The sequence below is a fragment of the Oryctolagus cuniculus genome, chromosome 20, assembly GCF_051225735.1.
Source record: "Oryctolagus cuniculus isolate XC-2025 breed Fujian yellow rabbit chromosome 20, ASM5122573v1, whole genome shotgun sequence".
Taxonomy (NCBI): Eukaryota; Metazoa; Chordata; class Mammalia; order Lagomorpha; family Leporidae; genus Oryctolagus; species Oryctolagus cuniculus.
This window is the reverse complement of record NC_142886.1, coordinates 31,662,095-31,678,025: the sequence shown is the minus strand read 5'-3', so window position 1 is coordinate 31,678,025 and position 15,931 is coordinate 31,662,095. Positions and strand designations below refer to the sequence as shown.

At 45.1% G+C, this 15,931-nt stretch overlaps 1 protein-coding gene across 5 annotated transcripts in view; it reads left to right on the top strand.

Annotated features, from left to right (window-relative positions):
• STON2 (stonin 2) overlaps positions 1-15,931 on the top strand; it is a 190,935-nt gene that overhangs the window by 127,429 nt on the left and 47,575 nt on the right. The gene's annotated exons all lie outside the window — the stretch shown is intronic.

Sequence of the window (15,931 nt, the reverse complement as noted above, 5' to 3'; positions counted from 1 at the left end):
ATTTATTCTAAACACAAATCCTTGGTTGCGCTGGCATGTGAAAGGATAAAACCGTTGCCTCTGGTTCCTGGCCTCACCCAAGCTTCAATACCTGGGAAGATCTCAAGGAAAACGTCATAGGGAAGATAAGGCTAAGCGTAAAGTTAATTTGATAATACACTACTATCGTGTGTTACTTGAGACAGCCCCATTCTTTCACAGGCCGTGAGGAATTACATTAGTGTGAACATGCTGAGTTAAGAGGTTTTATTTTTAAATTATTATTTGAAAGGCAGAGAGACGAAGATCTCCCATCTGCTAGTTCACTCTCCAAATGCCCTTGCGGCAGTCTTGGCTGGGCCAGGCTGAAGCAGAAAACCAGAAATTCAACCCAGGTCTCTTACATGGGTTGCAGGGACCCAAGTACTTGAGCTGTCATCAAGTGCCTCCCAGTTTTGCTCGTTAGCAGGAAGCTAGGATTGAGAGCCGAGCTGGGATTCGAACCCAGGTACTGCATTAAAGAATGTGGGTGTCTCAGGTGGCAACTTAACTGCTACGGAAAATGCCACTCCTATAATGTTTAATAGGCGAATGGCATAGGAAACTGGAATAGAAATGGCCCAAACTGGAGGTGCTTCCATGACATAGGTTACTGTTTGACTTGTGCTCAGATGTTTCTACAAATGCAGCTCAGGGTTGTTCTTGGCCCCCCCTGTGCAGGCAACTTAATGATTCACTGTAAGGAGCAGCCTATATTTAACATACCTAGGGTTTTTTTTAAAGCAATGGTGAACAACAGTCCTGAAAAAACAGTGTTTGGAGATGGCACACCTAAACTTTCTGGCACATAAGGGCATGAAGTGGACTCTGTCTGAGTATTGGAGTAGGCACAGGAAATCCCTCTTCTTAGAGTACATGCACCCCCTAACGCCCACTAAGTTTCAGGGAAGTGTTGTATGTCATTGTCATTGTCATTGTCATTGCTCTTGTGGTGATAATACCAGTAGTTGCTTTCTTACAGCTTTGGTTTCCCCTTCTCTAATTAATCAGAAGCACAGATTGACTGCAGCCCAGTCAGTCAGTTCATTAGAGGATCATCCAAGACTGGCACTTATTTTAATAACAGAGTGAGCAAGAAGCAGAGGTAGGGACCATTATGATGATTCTGCCTGGAAATTACAGGTGTAAATTTGTGACTTTTCAGTTAGAATCAGAAAACAAGTGGATGTCACTACAAGTCACCCATGGGGTGACTGATAGCCATTTTTTCAAATATTTATTTATTGAAAAGGCAGAACGACAGAGAGAGAGAGAGAGAGAGCGCGCAAGAGAAAGATATTGAGATCTGTTGCTGATTTACTGTCTAGTTTCCCACAACAGCTGGGGCTAGGCCAGGCCTAAACCAGGGGCCCGAGACTCCATCTGGGTTACCTATACAGATGGCACAGACCCAAGCTCTTGAGCCATCATTTGCTGCCTCCCAGGGTGCACATTAGCAGGAAGCTGGATGGAAAGCAGAATAGCTGGGACTCAACCAGGCACTCTCACAGGGTACACTGGCATCCCAAACAGCATCTTAACCCTTGTTTGCACTCCTAATTGCCATTCTGACTCTCAAAAGCATTTACCCACTGGGTACTACGCACTATAAGATAAGAACATCATCAGCCCTACCAAGCCTGCTTCCCTCCCAGATCCAGTGCTCAGAGAAAACCCAGTTGATAAGAGGGTGGGCAACATTTCCTCCCATTGATTGCCTTTTTCAGTATGTTTTTCAGTACTTCCTAGGGTTTCTTCATAAACCAAATTGCATGCACCATCTGTTTGAGTTTAGATTTTTTGAGAGACAACTTTATAGTGAATTTAGCATTTCTTTTTATTTCACGGGTGTTTCATTCACTCTCGATGCTTAGTCCTTTAAAGCTGTGATCCTGCAAGCATCATAAAACTGAACATATGCATAGGAATCAAACTGCACCCTTCCAACAGCCTCACCTTTAAACATCATGCACTTTACCCGCCTGCCAAATTCCCTCCAAAGAGCCTACAGACACTACCTAACTTTGGTGTTCTTTTTGCCATCCTGGTTTCTGGACTTCTTTTCTTTCCCATCCCCTGCTGTCACAAATAAATGTTAAAATGATTGGAGTGGAGCTAATCAAAGAGTCATGGCAAATTTTCACTTACAGGGACATTGCACCTACTGCTGCTGCATCCCAGCCAGGCTGTATATATCTTGCAGCCTTTATCTGGGAGAGCTCTTTTGGATTAAGGCTTTGTAGTGTGAGTGTGTTTCCCAAGTGGTCACAGCTTGACAAGGGGTAAGGTCGGGAGGGTAGGGAGGTGGAGTGAAAGGTACTTAGCTGTGCAATTTGTACCCACTGGAGTCTTCAGTGAGTATGAGCTTACTACTCTGTGGGGCTATTGGCTGGTCTTCTCTGTTCTTTTTCCTGCAATATTTCTTCTTAATACTTTCGTGCTCCTCATGTTAATGCTCTGGGTTTCTTTGGAGGCTGTAGCCCTGATGACCATTTTCACATTTCGTCTGTGGACACATCCCAAGTTAAGAAGTAACATCCCAGAGAGATTTGCTCTAAACAAATCCTCATAAGGATGACCTGTCCCCCACATCTTCTTAAACCCCAAATAGAAAATAATAGAAAATCATGCTGAGAATAAATAGATGGCTTTGCTTTAGTTTGGGTTAAGTAATGGATGTGTTCAGAAGTAGAAATGAAGGAAATCAGGTGAGCCTTTGACCTGAGGACTGTGTCAGATGAGAGTAAAAACTTTGGCTCTCATTTAGAAATCACAGTTGGCTACAGGTGGTGTTTTTCTCCCATTATGCAATATAATAAATTGATTGCAAAAATGGTCCTAATTATTCCCCTCTTTGGGTCTATTCCCTAGTGATATGACTATACTAATCCTCTTAGCAAAATATGGAAACTGTCCCCAACCCTGAATCTGAGTTTGGCCTTATTATTTATTTTGGCAAATAGATTGAGTAGTAGTCACGATGTGTAGTTTCCAGCCTAGGTCTTAAGAGGCCTCACACATCTGGTTGCTTTCTTGGAATCCGGCCCAGTTCGTCACACTGACATTCCTGGGCTTGCTTCTTGTGGCCCAGAAACTCTGTCACTTTCGCTGACAGTGATCCTACACCAGACATGTGAGTAGGGCAATCCTAGACCAACCAGCTGACCTCAGACACTTGAATGGACCAGGCAGAGATCAGACAAGCCCATCAAAACCCAAGCTAAGCTCACAAGTCTTGGAGTGGTTTGTGTACTAACAGTAACAGTGCTGACACTGTGGTTCCCTGGGCCTCATTTCCTTGTACTCACATTTGGGCCTGCTACTGTCATCATAAACACTTAGTTCAACTCAGCAGACGAGATTTAGTCATTGGATGCAGGGGTTCTGTTAGGTGCGAGGTGCAGATCTCAATTCTTGTGATCTGAAACATTTTTCACAATATGGATTCCTAGGTCTTATATCAGAATATTCAGATGTCTAATAGATGGAGACTAGGAATCTATGATTTCAGCAACTCTTGTGATTGTTTAGGATTAAAAACCAGCAACTTATTAATAATATTATCAGTCCCTTTACTGAAAAATGGAATGATCTCATTCATTTGTACTTAAGCAAGTAACATTCAGGAGGTTCAGAGTTCATTACTGACTTGGTATACTTCCAGCTGCACAAGTAAACTTTATTATCACCTTTGGTTGAAAGCACATGACCCTGATGCAGGTGCGCATTGATGACTAGAATCATGTGTCACTTGCAGGGCCTTGTATTCTAATGGGGGGTGGGATTTGTAAATCTATTAAAAAAAAAAAACAAAACTCTACTTTAACCCTTAAACTCTATGTGAGATTTTCCTGTAGTGTGTGTATCACTTGTTGCAATAATGCTGCTCTACAAACCACCACAAAATCTTAGTGGTCTGTAGCAGTGCATTTCATAGCCCCTGTGTCTTCATGTTGAGGGAGGACCAGCTGATTGTACACTGGGTTCAGATGGAAGTGACTCTCCCTGGCATGTCTCTCCTGCTCCCCCTGGCACATCCTGCTGGCTTGAGCATGTTCTTATCCTGATGACAGCAGACACAAAGGCACAAACCCCAGTGTACAAACTCATTTCAAGCTCTTGATGATTTCATTAATCTGTTAACATCCTGTTGGTCTGTCGCTCCCCCTCTTCGTGGAGGAGCAACACAGGACCCTGCGCCGTTCCTTCGTCTGCTCGGCCCTCCCCGGGTTTGCTGCTGGTTCTTCCCGGGTTGGCTACTATCCCTTCCACCTCCGTGGAAGGGCAGTTCCCCCTGGCCGCATTCCCCACTTCCGCAGGGGAGCGGCACACCGCCGGCCGGCTTTCTCGGGGGCTGCACGGGTTCCCTTAGATGTTCCCCATAGATGTTCCTGGTGCATGCCGTCTCTCTCCTCCTTTATAGTCCTCCTCCGCCAATCCCAACTCGGCTGCCCACACGCCGAGTACGCTGCTCTCCAATCAGGAGCCAGTCCTACAGTTAATTGGTTGAACTGGAGGCAGCTGTGCGGAAGCTGTTTACTTCTCTCCCAGCGCCATATTGTGGGAGAGCAGATGCATAGAATAAGTCTTAATTCCAGTAACTTAGTCCAGTCCGGATTGCTCCCCACATTGGTCAAAGCAAGTCACATGGCCAAGCACCGTGTAAAGGGCAGGGGAATATCTTCTACCTTTTTTTAGCCTGAACAACTGCAGTCCTGCTGCAAAAAGCATGGATTCAGAAAGGGGTCAGGAAATAGGGCCGTGAAGGTAATCTTTCCTGATGGACGAGGGCCATGTGAGGGAATTGCTCTTTTTCCTGCTTTCGAAGGCCCCTGTGAAGTCAGCTGGATCTCAGACTAGCCAAGAAGCAGAGAAATGGCTGTTGCGTGGAGCCAGCCAGTTCCTTGTCATGTGGAAGTAAGCCTAGGACTCATTGCGCCCTGATTTATCTGTTTTAATTTTGAAGAAGGAATCCTAGAGGTGTCTCAACCTGGAGGTGGTTGCAGGGAGAGCAGTAGAATCCCCATAGAATGCCTTTAGTTCTGTTTGTACCCCATCCCCCAAATGCAAAGGGTTTGATTGTTCCCACTGCCCAGTTCCAGGAGCAGTATGATTTGAGTGGTGGTGTTATTTAGATCACACAACAACATCCTTGTGTTATGATTCATTTCGTCTCCGGTTGAAAAAGAAGGCGTTTACATCTTATCTAAACCTGAGGACCTTCTCCCAAACCCTAGCTCAGCATCACAGTGGTTGAAAGAGTTCTGGGTGCCTATCCTGTCTGATGGCCCATCTTTTCCCAACTGATTTTGTTAAAGGCCTGAGCCTCTCCTATTGAGAAAAGGAACCAGTATTCTAACATGATTGTAAAAGTTCTCAAATGTTCTCCGGGATAGAAACCATGTTTTACGGTATTAGTGACTGAGAATAAGAACCGAGAGCTTTATTCCAGATCACTCATTGATAGGATTGCTGTTGCACAGTCTGTGCCTTTGGATCCACATGGGCTATCAAATTTACCTCTGAGGACACTGAGGTATAAAGGATTATGTAACTTCCCTGTGACCACATCCTTTGGCTGGTGAGATTAGAAACTGTCATCTTTATTTCCAGCTTTTTCTTGGCAATCTTACTGATGCTGTCATATTTCACGAAATGTTTATCAGGATATTATTGCCTACTGAGTTTATCCTCGTGAGAAATGCTACCATCCTAGCATTCATGCTGCCTGGGAAACAAAAAAATCTACAAAATGGGTGTCCACCAATATGAGATTTCCACACCAGAGTCTCAGGCAAAGTAGCTGGACTACAGGTTCATAGATTTTTCTTTTCTTGTTTTTAAGATTTGATTTATTTATTTGGAAGTCAGAGTACAGAGACAGAGATACATAGAGATACAGAGATCTTCCATCTGCTGATTCATTCCCCAGATGGCTGCAAAAGCCAGGACTGAACCAGGCCGAAGCCAGGAGCTGCTTCTGGGACTCCCAAGTGGATGCAGAGGCCCAAGCACTTGGCCCGTCTTCTGCTGCTTTCCCAGGCACATTAGCAGGGAGCTGGATCAGAAGTGGAGTAGCTAGGACTTGAACTGGTGCTCATATCTGATATCAGTGTCACGGCAGCTCTTTTACATATTAAAAAAATTTTTTTTAGATTTATTTATTTGAAAGCAGAGTGAAAGAGATCTTCTGTCTGTTCACTCTAAATGCCTGCAAAAGTCAGGGCTGGATCAGGCCAGTGCCAGGCCAGAGCCAGGAACAGGGAAGACAGTCTGGGTCTTGTGTGTGAAGGAGGGACCCAAGTACTTGAACCATCACCTGTTGTCTCCCAGAGTCTTCATTCACAGGAAACTGAAATCAGAGACATACTGAGACTTGAAGCCGGGCACTGTGATACAGAACGCTCAGGTCTCAAGCAGGGTCGTAATTGTGATGCTGCATGCCGGCCCCTCGTGTGTTTTCTGAGCCCTCACTTGCCATTGCTGTCACGTGGTAACTGTAAATGCAGGTTCATTGCCTCATGGTTAGCCACCACTTGCAGTGGTTCTCTGATAGATTGTACTATTTCTATTTTATGTAAGAAATGGATTTAAACTAATCCTTTGTAGGAGGTGTGATATGATAGGAGCAGGCATTTCCAGTGATAGTTTTGTCAGGTTAGCACGTGCAAACAATAATTCCAGTGACCCAGAATATAGAGGGTCTGCCTCAGTTAGTGGATAAGCTGCTTTTTGTACATAGGCTGTTTCCTTTCTAGTGATGTTTTTACTGAAAACCTAATATATGTCTCTCATACACTCTGAGGCTAATATAACATATTGTTACTTGACCAACAATTTAATACTGTACCCCTCCTCTTGTTCACTGCCAGGGGCCATGTCTGCCTTCTTTACCACTGAAAACTCAGGAGCCAGCATATTAGAATCTAAATAAACAAATATTGAATGAATGAAAGAATGACTAAGCAAATGCTCAAGCTGTGTCATCCAGCTCCCAAGAAAACGCTGGGGTTCTTCCAGGTGTTTCTGCTCCTGATAAAGGGCAGTGAAGGGTTAATGTTCTCTGTGGGAGCAGGAGGGATTTGGATTTGGATCTGAGCAGAGCTGCTGGAATCACATTCTTTCTGCTACTATAGCAACAGGTTGAGAATTCTGCCAGCATTGTCGCCTGCCTACATTGGAAATGCCGGCTTGCAGGCGACCTCATTATCTGGGGAACAACTGTGTGTGTATTTTTTTTTTTCAGTAATGTTTCAGTGAAGCATCTTCTTTGCAGAGACAAAGAGGCCCAGCATAGAGCAAGGGCTAAGAATCATGGAAAGGCAAAGAGAGAGAGAGGAGAAAGATCTTGTTTGTTGGGAGAGACCTTTCTAACCTTTTGTCCCCTGAAGAGGTATAAGGTGGGGAAGAAATTGAGATTTAATCGGAAGGCAATACAATCTGGTTCTCCCTTCTTAATGAGGCCTCTCTTTTGAGAGATGCCCTCCCCAGGCAACATTTAGAAAGCTTTCTCTTACTGGTACTGCTTAATGAATATAGTGATAGCAAAACCTCTTGTATTAATGCCCATGTTTACTTCTACATATTGGAAGAGGCCAGACTGGGCCAGGGTGTGAATTTTTCCTCTGAATTTACCAGTCCTTCTAACCAACTCCATGCCGGTGTTGCTTACTGAGAAGAAAAGATAATGAAGGGGTTACTTTTTGCTTGGTGATGCAGTGTTGTAAAGGGAAGAAAGAAAATGGAGAAGCTACCAAGGAACAGGAACATTGGTTAAGCAGTCGTAAGTGCCCTGGAGATTTCATAGGCACTTAAAAAAATGTCCAGCCTATTATGTAGGGCTGCTGTTTCTTGTTATCTCTGTGAGGGGCAAGGAGAGCTCAGGTGTGCTGATAATCAAAGCTTGGGCTAATTGCAGTTCATGCTGGGCTAATGGGTAAAATCAATAGACGCTGAGGATCTCTCTGGATTGATTGATCACACTGCCTCACACCCATTATCACTGCTGCATCTTGTTTTCACTTTTCGTGCAGATAGGGAAATCTGCCTGCCTCACTCTCTTTTCCTGGTTTTCCGTGCATTCGAATCAAAACCACCTGAACATGTTGACCCTTTCTTCACCAACAGAGCTGAGTTCATTTGTGAAATGTTCCACTGTAAAACCATTCAATCTCCAACCCACTCACACTCTTTGAAAGATTTATTTATTTATTTATTTATTTGAAAGGCAGAGTTGCAGAGAAAGAGAGTCTTTCATCTGCTGGTTCACTCCCCAAATGGCTGCAACAGCCGGAGCTGGGCCTTTCTGAAGCCAGGAGCCAGGAGCTTCTTCCAAGTCTCCCATGCAGATACAGGGGCCTAAGGACCAGGGCCATCTGCTGCTGCTTTCCCAGGCCATAGCAGAGAGCTGAACCGGAAGTAGAACTGGATCGAACCTGCGCCCATATGGGATGCTGGCACTGCAGGTGGTGGCTTTATCTGCTACGCCACAGCCCCGGCCCTGCATACCCTTAAATATGGGGCAAGCTCTTCGTTTTTTGGGAATTTCAGTGTCCCATCCTCACTGCCCAGAGTCCCTTGTAGCCACTGAATCTGCCATTCTTGAGACCATGTAGTCAGAAGTCACTGGGCTGAGAGCCAGGAGCCTGGGATCTAGTCCTAGCCAGGGGTGGCCTTGGACAGCTCACGTGGAGATTTTACTTCCATTCTAGGTAAAATGAAAGGCTTAAGTGAGATTTCCGAGATTTCTTCCACCTCTGTCCCCATATATAAAAACACAGCACTCCAGCAGAACAGACTTGGCTTCGTTGATATCTTAAAATGTTTAAGGCACTGGAAAGTTCTGCTGCTTCCTCTCCCCTGACTCCTGTTCACACTTCAGGTCTCATTGTCAACATTGCCTCCTCAGGGAAGGCCTCCATGACTCCCGGGTTAGGTCAGGAAGCATAATAAACTCATGTTTCCTGGTAAGTATGTTTTTTCTGTAATCATACTCAGAATTTGTAAAGATCTTACTATGGACTTTTGGGGCCAGCATTGTGGTGTAGTGTATAAAGCTGCTGCCTGCAAGGCCAGCATCTCATATGGGCGCTGGTTCAAGTCCCGGATGATCCACATGCAATCCAGCTCCCTGCTAATTGCCTGGGAAAAGCAGCAGAAAATGGCCCAAGTGTTTGGGCCCCTCTCACCCACATGGGAGATACAGATGAAGCTTCTGGCTTTGACCTGGTCAAGCATTGGCCTTTGTGGCCATCTGGGGAGTGAACCAGTGGATGAAAGATATCTGTGTCTTCTCTATCTGTAACTCTGACTTTGAGATAAATAAAACAAAATCTTGAAAATAAAAAGGTGGACTTCCTCTGTTTTTCTTCTTTTTAAAAAGATTTATTTACTTATTGAAAGGCAGAGTTACGCAGAGAAAAGGAGAAACAGAGAGAGATTTTCCGTCCATTGGTTCACTCCCCAAATAACCACAAAGGCCAGGACTGGGCCAGGCTGAAGCCAGGAGCCTGAAACTCCATTTGGTCTTCCTATGAGGGTAGCAGGGATCCAAGAATTCAGGCCATCATCTACTGCTTTTCCAGGCACATTAGCAGGGAGCTGGATGGGAAGTGCAGCACCCATGGCTGGAACCAGTGCTCTTATCGGATGCTGACATGGTAGGCAGTGGCTCAACCTACTGCTCCGCAACACCAGCCCTCCTTTTCTTCCTTTAACCATTGACATCTCAGACCCAAAATATGCTGCAAGAAAGGGAAACAAAACCCTAGAATCTTATTGTTGATCTGAGCATTAGATAGTTTTCCTTCTCCTTGATTGGATTGATAAGCATGTTATTGCATGATAAAAGATAAGTCTTATATCCCATGAAATGTGGCCAGGCCTTGGAAGAAGATTGTAGAAGAGAGCACATATAATGGAAGTGGTCATCCAGAGGAGAAAGAATGAGGAGAGCAATGGGAACATGGGGCTGTGCCTTTTTAATTAATTAACCTGAAGCTGTCCTTCCCTTTGATTGCCAAACTTTGTAAGCAAAATTGGTTTTTTAAAACAGGGTTCTTACCTACTGTATTGAATAATGGCACAGAGAGTTTGCTATCAGAAAATTATTTCATGGGAGGACATTGGGTGTAGTGGTTAAGACTCAAGTTGAAGTACCTGATCCCATACCAGAGGGGCTGGCTCTGCTCTCAATTCCTTCCTCTCAATTAGCTTCCTACTAATGTGCACTTCCTGGAGAAAGAAGGTGATGGCTCAAGTAATTGGGTCCCTGTCACCTACATGGAGACCTGAATTGAGTTCTCCCCTCCTGACTTCAGCCAGGCCTTGCCTTGGCCATTGCAGGTATTTAGGGGAATGAACTGGCAGATGGGAGATGTTTCTTTTTCTGCCTCTTTGTCTTTAAAATAAATTGAAGAAAGAAGTGCATGTTTCTGAAAAACAAAACAAATTTCACATTCACAAGAAGTTGAATGGAGTAGACACCAGAAACCATTTCATTTGGGACCGGTGCTGTGGCGTAGTAGGCCACCTATGGCACTGGCATCCCATACAGGCTCTGATTCATGTCCTGGCTGCCTCTTAAAAAACCAGCTTTCTGCTTATAATCTGGAAAGCAATAGAAGATGGCCCAAGTGCTCGGGCCCCTGCACTCGCATGGGAGACCCAGAAGAAGCTTCTGGCTTCTAGCTTCAGATCGGCCCAGCTCCAGCTATTGCAGGCATTTGGGAAGTGAACCAGTGGGTGGAAGATCTCTCTGTCTCTCCCTCTGTCTGTAGCTCTAACTCTCAAAATAAATAAATAAAATATTTTTAAAAAGAAAAAATTATTTCACTTAAAAATATCAGAAAAGTACTAATTTTCAAAAGGATTGGTGTCGCTCCCCGTCTTCGTGGAGGAACGACACAGGACCCTGCGCTGTTCTTCTGTCTGCTCGGCCCTCCCCGGGTTGGCTGCTGGTCCTTCCCGGGTTGGCTACCATCCCTTCCACCTCCGTGGAAGGGCGGTTCCCCCTGCCACATTCCCCACTTCCGCGGGGGAGCGGCACACCGCCGGCCGGCTCTCTCGGGGGCTGCACAGGTGTTCCTTCAGATAGATGTTCCCCTTAGATGTTCCTGGTGCATGCCGTCTCTCTCCTCCTTTATAGTCCTCCTCCGCCAATCCTAACTCAGCTGCCCACACGCCGAGTACGCTGCTCTCCTCCAATCAGGAGCAGGTCCTGCTGTTTATTGGTTGAACTGGAGGCAGCTGGGTAGAAGCTGTTTTCTTCTCTCCCAGCGCCATATTGTGGGAGAGCAGATGCATAGAATAAGTCTTAATTCCAGTAACTTAGTCTAGTCCGAGTTGCTCCCAGTTGCTCCCCACAGGATTGGCAGGTTCCTGTAAGCCATTAAAGCTTTGGATGTTATCGGCAAATACATCATGAACCCAAGCTAGCCATTATACCCTTTCATTTAAGCAGTGAGGAGCAATTTGATTTTAAATGGTAAGCCTGAGTCTAGATGCTAGAAGGGTGAAGGGAGAATGCCTTAGGCTGGACAGAAATGATGGCTGTTTGTCAGCAGGTGCAAGGGGCCCAGGGAAGGTAATTGAATTAGAGTACCTGGCCTCACTGCCTTTGCAATTTGCAGAGGAAGTGGCTTAGGGGAACATTACTAAGTAAGTTAAATATCTGTAAGAAAATGTGAAATCTCTAGTTTCAGAAATCCAAAGCAGCCTCTGTTTATTTCAAGACCAATATAATAGATAAGAGAGCACAAGTGGGTGAGGTGGGGAAAGTTTCTCTTAGGCCTCTTCCCAAGAGTACAGCTTTAATGAACAAAGATAGATTTTATATGCATAGTTGTCACTGGTCCCCTTTCTTAGGAGCACTGCAGGCACAATGGGTATCAGTAGCCTGTTTTTAGTTGTGGTCCAGTTGGGAGTTTAATTCTGAGTCAGACTGTATCTTTCCCTAAACCATTTCAGGAAGAGAAGAAAGACTAAAGCAATCACTTAATCTCTCTTCTTTGTGAGGAGGAAGGAATTTTAGCCAAGAATGCAAGGTGTGCCTGTGGGCTTTATGCCCATACAAATGCTACGTGCATGTACACACACACATACACCATCCATTCTCCTTACTTAGGCTGAGACAGTATGGTAGGCTGCCTTGGCCAGAGACCAGGAAATAATTGTGTTGGGTTGACAAGTAGCCAGACATAAGGCTCTTCTGTCTCACTGGGCAATATGGCCATTCCTTAAATCCACAAAACTAGGGTAATGTTCTGGGGGGAAACATGGTGCTTGCCTGTCTGAGGACCTCTGGCAACTTCCAGAGGGCTGCAACAAGCCCTGTCTTGGTTTCCTAGGAATCTGCCTCTTTCTGGAGTTGTCAGGAAAAAATAAGGTTTTAATAAAGTTCTTCACAAAGCACATCCGTTTCTTTTCCATGGCAGCCTCTCTCTTCAGTCTCAGAGCTGCCACTTCCTAACTATGCGAACATGTTGTTTATCCTCATTGGGCTTTGTGTTCTTCATCTTTACATATCTTTAATAGTAATGTCTGCCATAACATTTCTTGTGAGAAGCAAATATGATCATCTGAGAAATCTTTTTTTTGCACAGTGCCTGGCATATACTATGAATTTTAAAGTTGTTACTGTTTTTACAAATACTTCTCAAAGATACTCAGCCTTTTCCTTTCTCCTTTACCTTTTTTTTTTTTTAATCTTATTTTTTATTTGAAAGGCAGAGAGAGACAGAGGGAGGGAGAGGGAGAGAGAGAGAGATCTTCTGTCTGCTGGTTTACATCCCAAATTCCCACGTTAGCCAGAGCTGGGCCAGGCTGAACTCAGGAGCCTAGAACTCAATTTCCTTCATGAGTGGCAGGCATCCAAGTACTTGCGCCACCATCCACTGCCTTCTGTGGTTCACATTTGCTGAAAGCTGAAACAGGAAGCAGAGCCAGGACTCAGACGCAGGTCTCTATAATGCGATGCAGTTGTCCCAGTGGCATCTTAACCACTGCACCAACTACTGCTCCTCCTTTACCCCTTTCTAATGAGAAACACCTCATTGACATTTGGGACTTTTCACTACCAAGTGTCCCATTGGGTTGAGGGGAGAGATGAGGAGAGGAGAGCAGAAATGGGAGTGACAGAGACCTAAGCTCCTCTCTGCTATTCCATTGCCTTTCCCAGTATACCATAGCACCTCTTCACCTGATGATGGTGAGGTGCAAAAAAAAAAAAAAAAATTATAAATTCAACTTTATCTTCTAGAAAGTGGCCATGTAAATTCAAGGTTCAGGTTGCCCTCCTTGCTGTTCAGCTCAAACCCTAGCTTGTCCTATCACATGGGTTAACTGCTAACACTAGCTAATCACAAGCTAATCACATCACTCCAGAGATATTAATGGTACCAGTTGACTTCCTTTGGAAGACAGAGAGGTAGTCATGGAACCATTTGGGATGTAGAGGAAAATACTTTCTTAAGAGGTCAAAGAGCAGATCAAGCATCAGACTGTTAGCCATTCAGTCTGCTCGGATTTGCAGGCTTGGGAGGAAGGGATGTGAATCACTGGACCTGGAAGGAGGGCACGGGTGAGAGGAAACAGAAGGTTTCCTGTTCATCTCTGCTGTTAAAGAGCTGTCAGTGTCATGCAGCTGAGTAGCACAGCCAGGACCCTGAGCATTTGTATCCTGGTTTCCTGGCCTGCAAAACAGGAACAACAATGAAGTATTATATGAGATAATGTCCGTAGAGCATATGGCTTTAGGGCCTGGCATATATCAATAATAAGTATCAGCCACAGTTAGCTCATGAATAGTACCTAGACACTCAGCTATGTGTGGGCAGTTAAACTTTTCAGTCCCACATTCTCTAAACTTCACCACCTATTCCTGACGATGCCCAACGCTAATATGTTGACCACACAGAATGGGGAGAAGGGCCACTTATACTGACCCAGTTGTCTGCAGCTCCAGTGAGTCTTGAGTGTTCATAGGTTGGAATCAAAATGACGCATGATGATGTGCATAGATCCTGTCTGTCATCACCAGGGATGGTCCAGTTGAAAAGGTTTTCAACAAGCAGGCACATCACACGAGAAGCAGGCAGCTGTCCTGGTAATGAGTGCAGTGTGGTACTATACGCCTACTTCTGTCCTGAACATGAATTTGTATTTTATTGTTTCTTTCATTTATTTTGTCTTATCTGAAGCACTGTAATATTCTTAATTCACTCTGGCCATAATAGAGTAGCTGACATTGTTGTCTTTCACAATAAAAAGTAGAATGTATGGGTGTTAGTTTTAAGATTTATTTTAATTATTTGAAAGACAGTATCGGAGAGCTTCTGTTGGCTGGTTCACTCCCCAGATGGCCAGGGCTGGACCAGGCTAAAGCCAAGAGCCTAGAACTCTGTCCGAGTCTCCTATGTGGGTGGCACGTTCCCAAGCACTTGGGCCATATTCTGCTGCTTTCCCAGGCATATTAGCAGGGAGCTGGATCAAAAGTGGCGCATATGGGGTGCCTGTGTCTCAAGAGGCTGCTTAACCTGCTGTGCCACAACACCAGCCCTTGTAATGTTTTAAAGACAGGACAAGTTGGGGGCCAGCGCTCTGGCACAGTGGATTAAAGCCCTAGCCTGCAGCACTGGTATCTCATATGGGCGCTGGTTCAAGTCCCAGCTACTCTACTTCCTATCCAGCTCCTGATGGTGCACCTGGGAAAGCAGCAGAGGATAGCCCAAGTCTTTGGACTCCTGCACACACCTGGGAGACTCTGAAGAAGCTCCTGGCTCCTAGCTTCAGATCAGCTCAGCTCTGGCGGTTGCAGCCATTTGGGGAGTGAACCAGCGGATGGAAGACCTCTCTCTGTCTCTACCTCTCTCTCTGTAACTCTTTCTTCCAAATAATAAATAAAGTAAATCTTAAAAAAAAAAAAGGACAAGTTCAGGATCATGTAATCTAGCCCCCTCACTTTAAAATGTGGAAATTGAGGCCTAAGGGTAAGAAATAAATTCTCCAATTGATATAAGGCAGGTATTCCAGCCCTAACTGATGGTCCTTCATATATGATCTCTTGGCCTAATGTTCTTCCAAAGTCACTATAGACATAAAACATTTGGAGAGCCATTGTTTTGAAATGCAGGGGTGTTCATCTGTGTGGAGGATTCTCAAATAAGATAACATCACCTTTGGCCCAGTCTCTTCCTGTGTTTGGCACATTATCCCTGACTCTCCTTGGGAAATACTCATCTGTCTATTATTTGACAGAGGCAGTGATGACAGAGTGAACGGTTCCTGTTTTTCCCTCTGTAGGATATCTCCCCCCCACAGATTACACAGTCATGATCACAACAGAATGAGATTTGCGAGTTACACACGTGGTCCAAAGGATCCGCTGGGATGAATGTTTCATAGTGGAACCTCATCCTCTCGCTTTGCAGCTCCAAGGAAAGCGTCACATCTGCAGAGCACAAGACCTGGGTGTTGTTTTTTTTTTTTTTTTTTTTTTTTTTTTTTTTTTTTTTTATTTTTTGACAGGCAGAGTGGACAGTGAGAGAGAGAGACAGAGAGAGAAAGGTCTTCCTTTTGCCGTTGGATCACCCTCCAATGGCCGCCGCTGCAGCCGGCGCACCGCGCTGATCCGATGGCAGGAGCCAGGATCCAGGTGCTTTTCCTGGTCTCCCATGGGGTGCAGGGCCCAAGCACCTGGGCCATCCTCCACTGCACTCCCTGGCCATAGCAGAGAGCTGGCCTGGAAGAGGGGCAACCGGGACAGAATCCGGCGCCCCAACCGGGACTAGAACCCGGTGTGCCGGCGCCGCAAGGTGGAGGATTAGCCTATTGAGCCACGGCGCCGGCTGAGACCTGGGTGTTTTATAAATAGAATTTCTCAAGGATAATTGTTTGCTTTGTCTTAAGTAAGTAA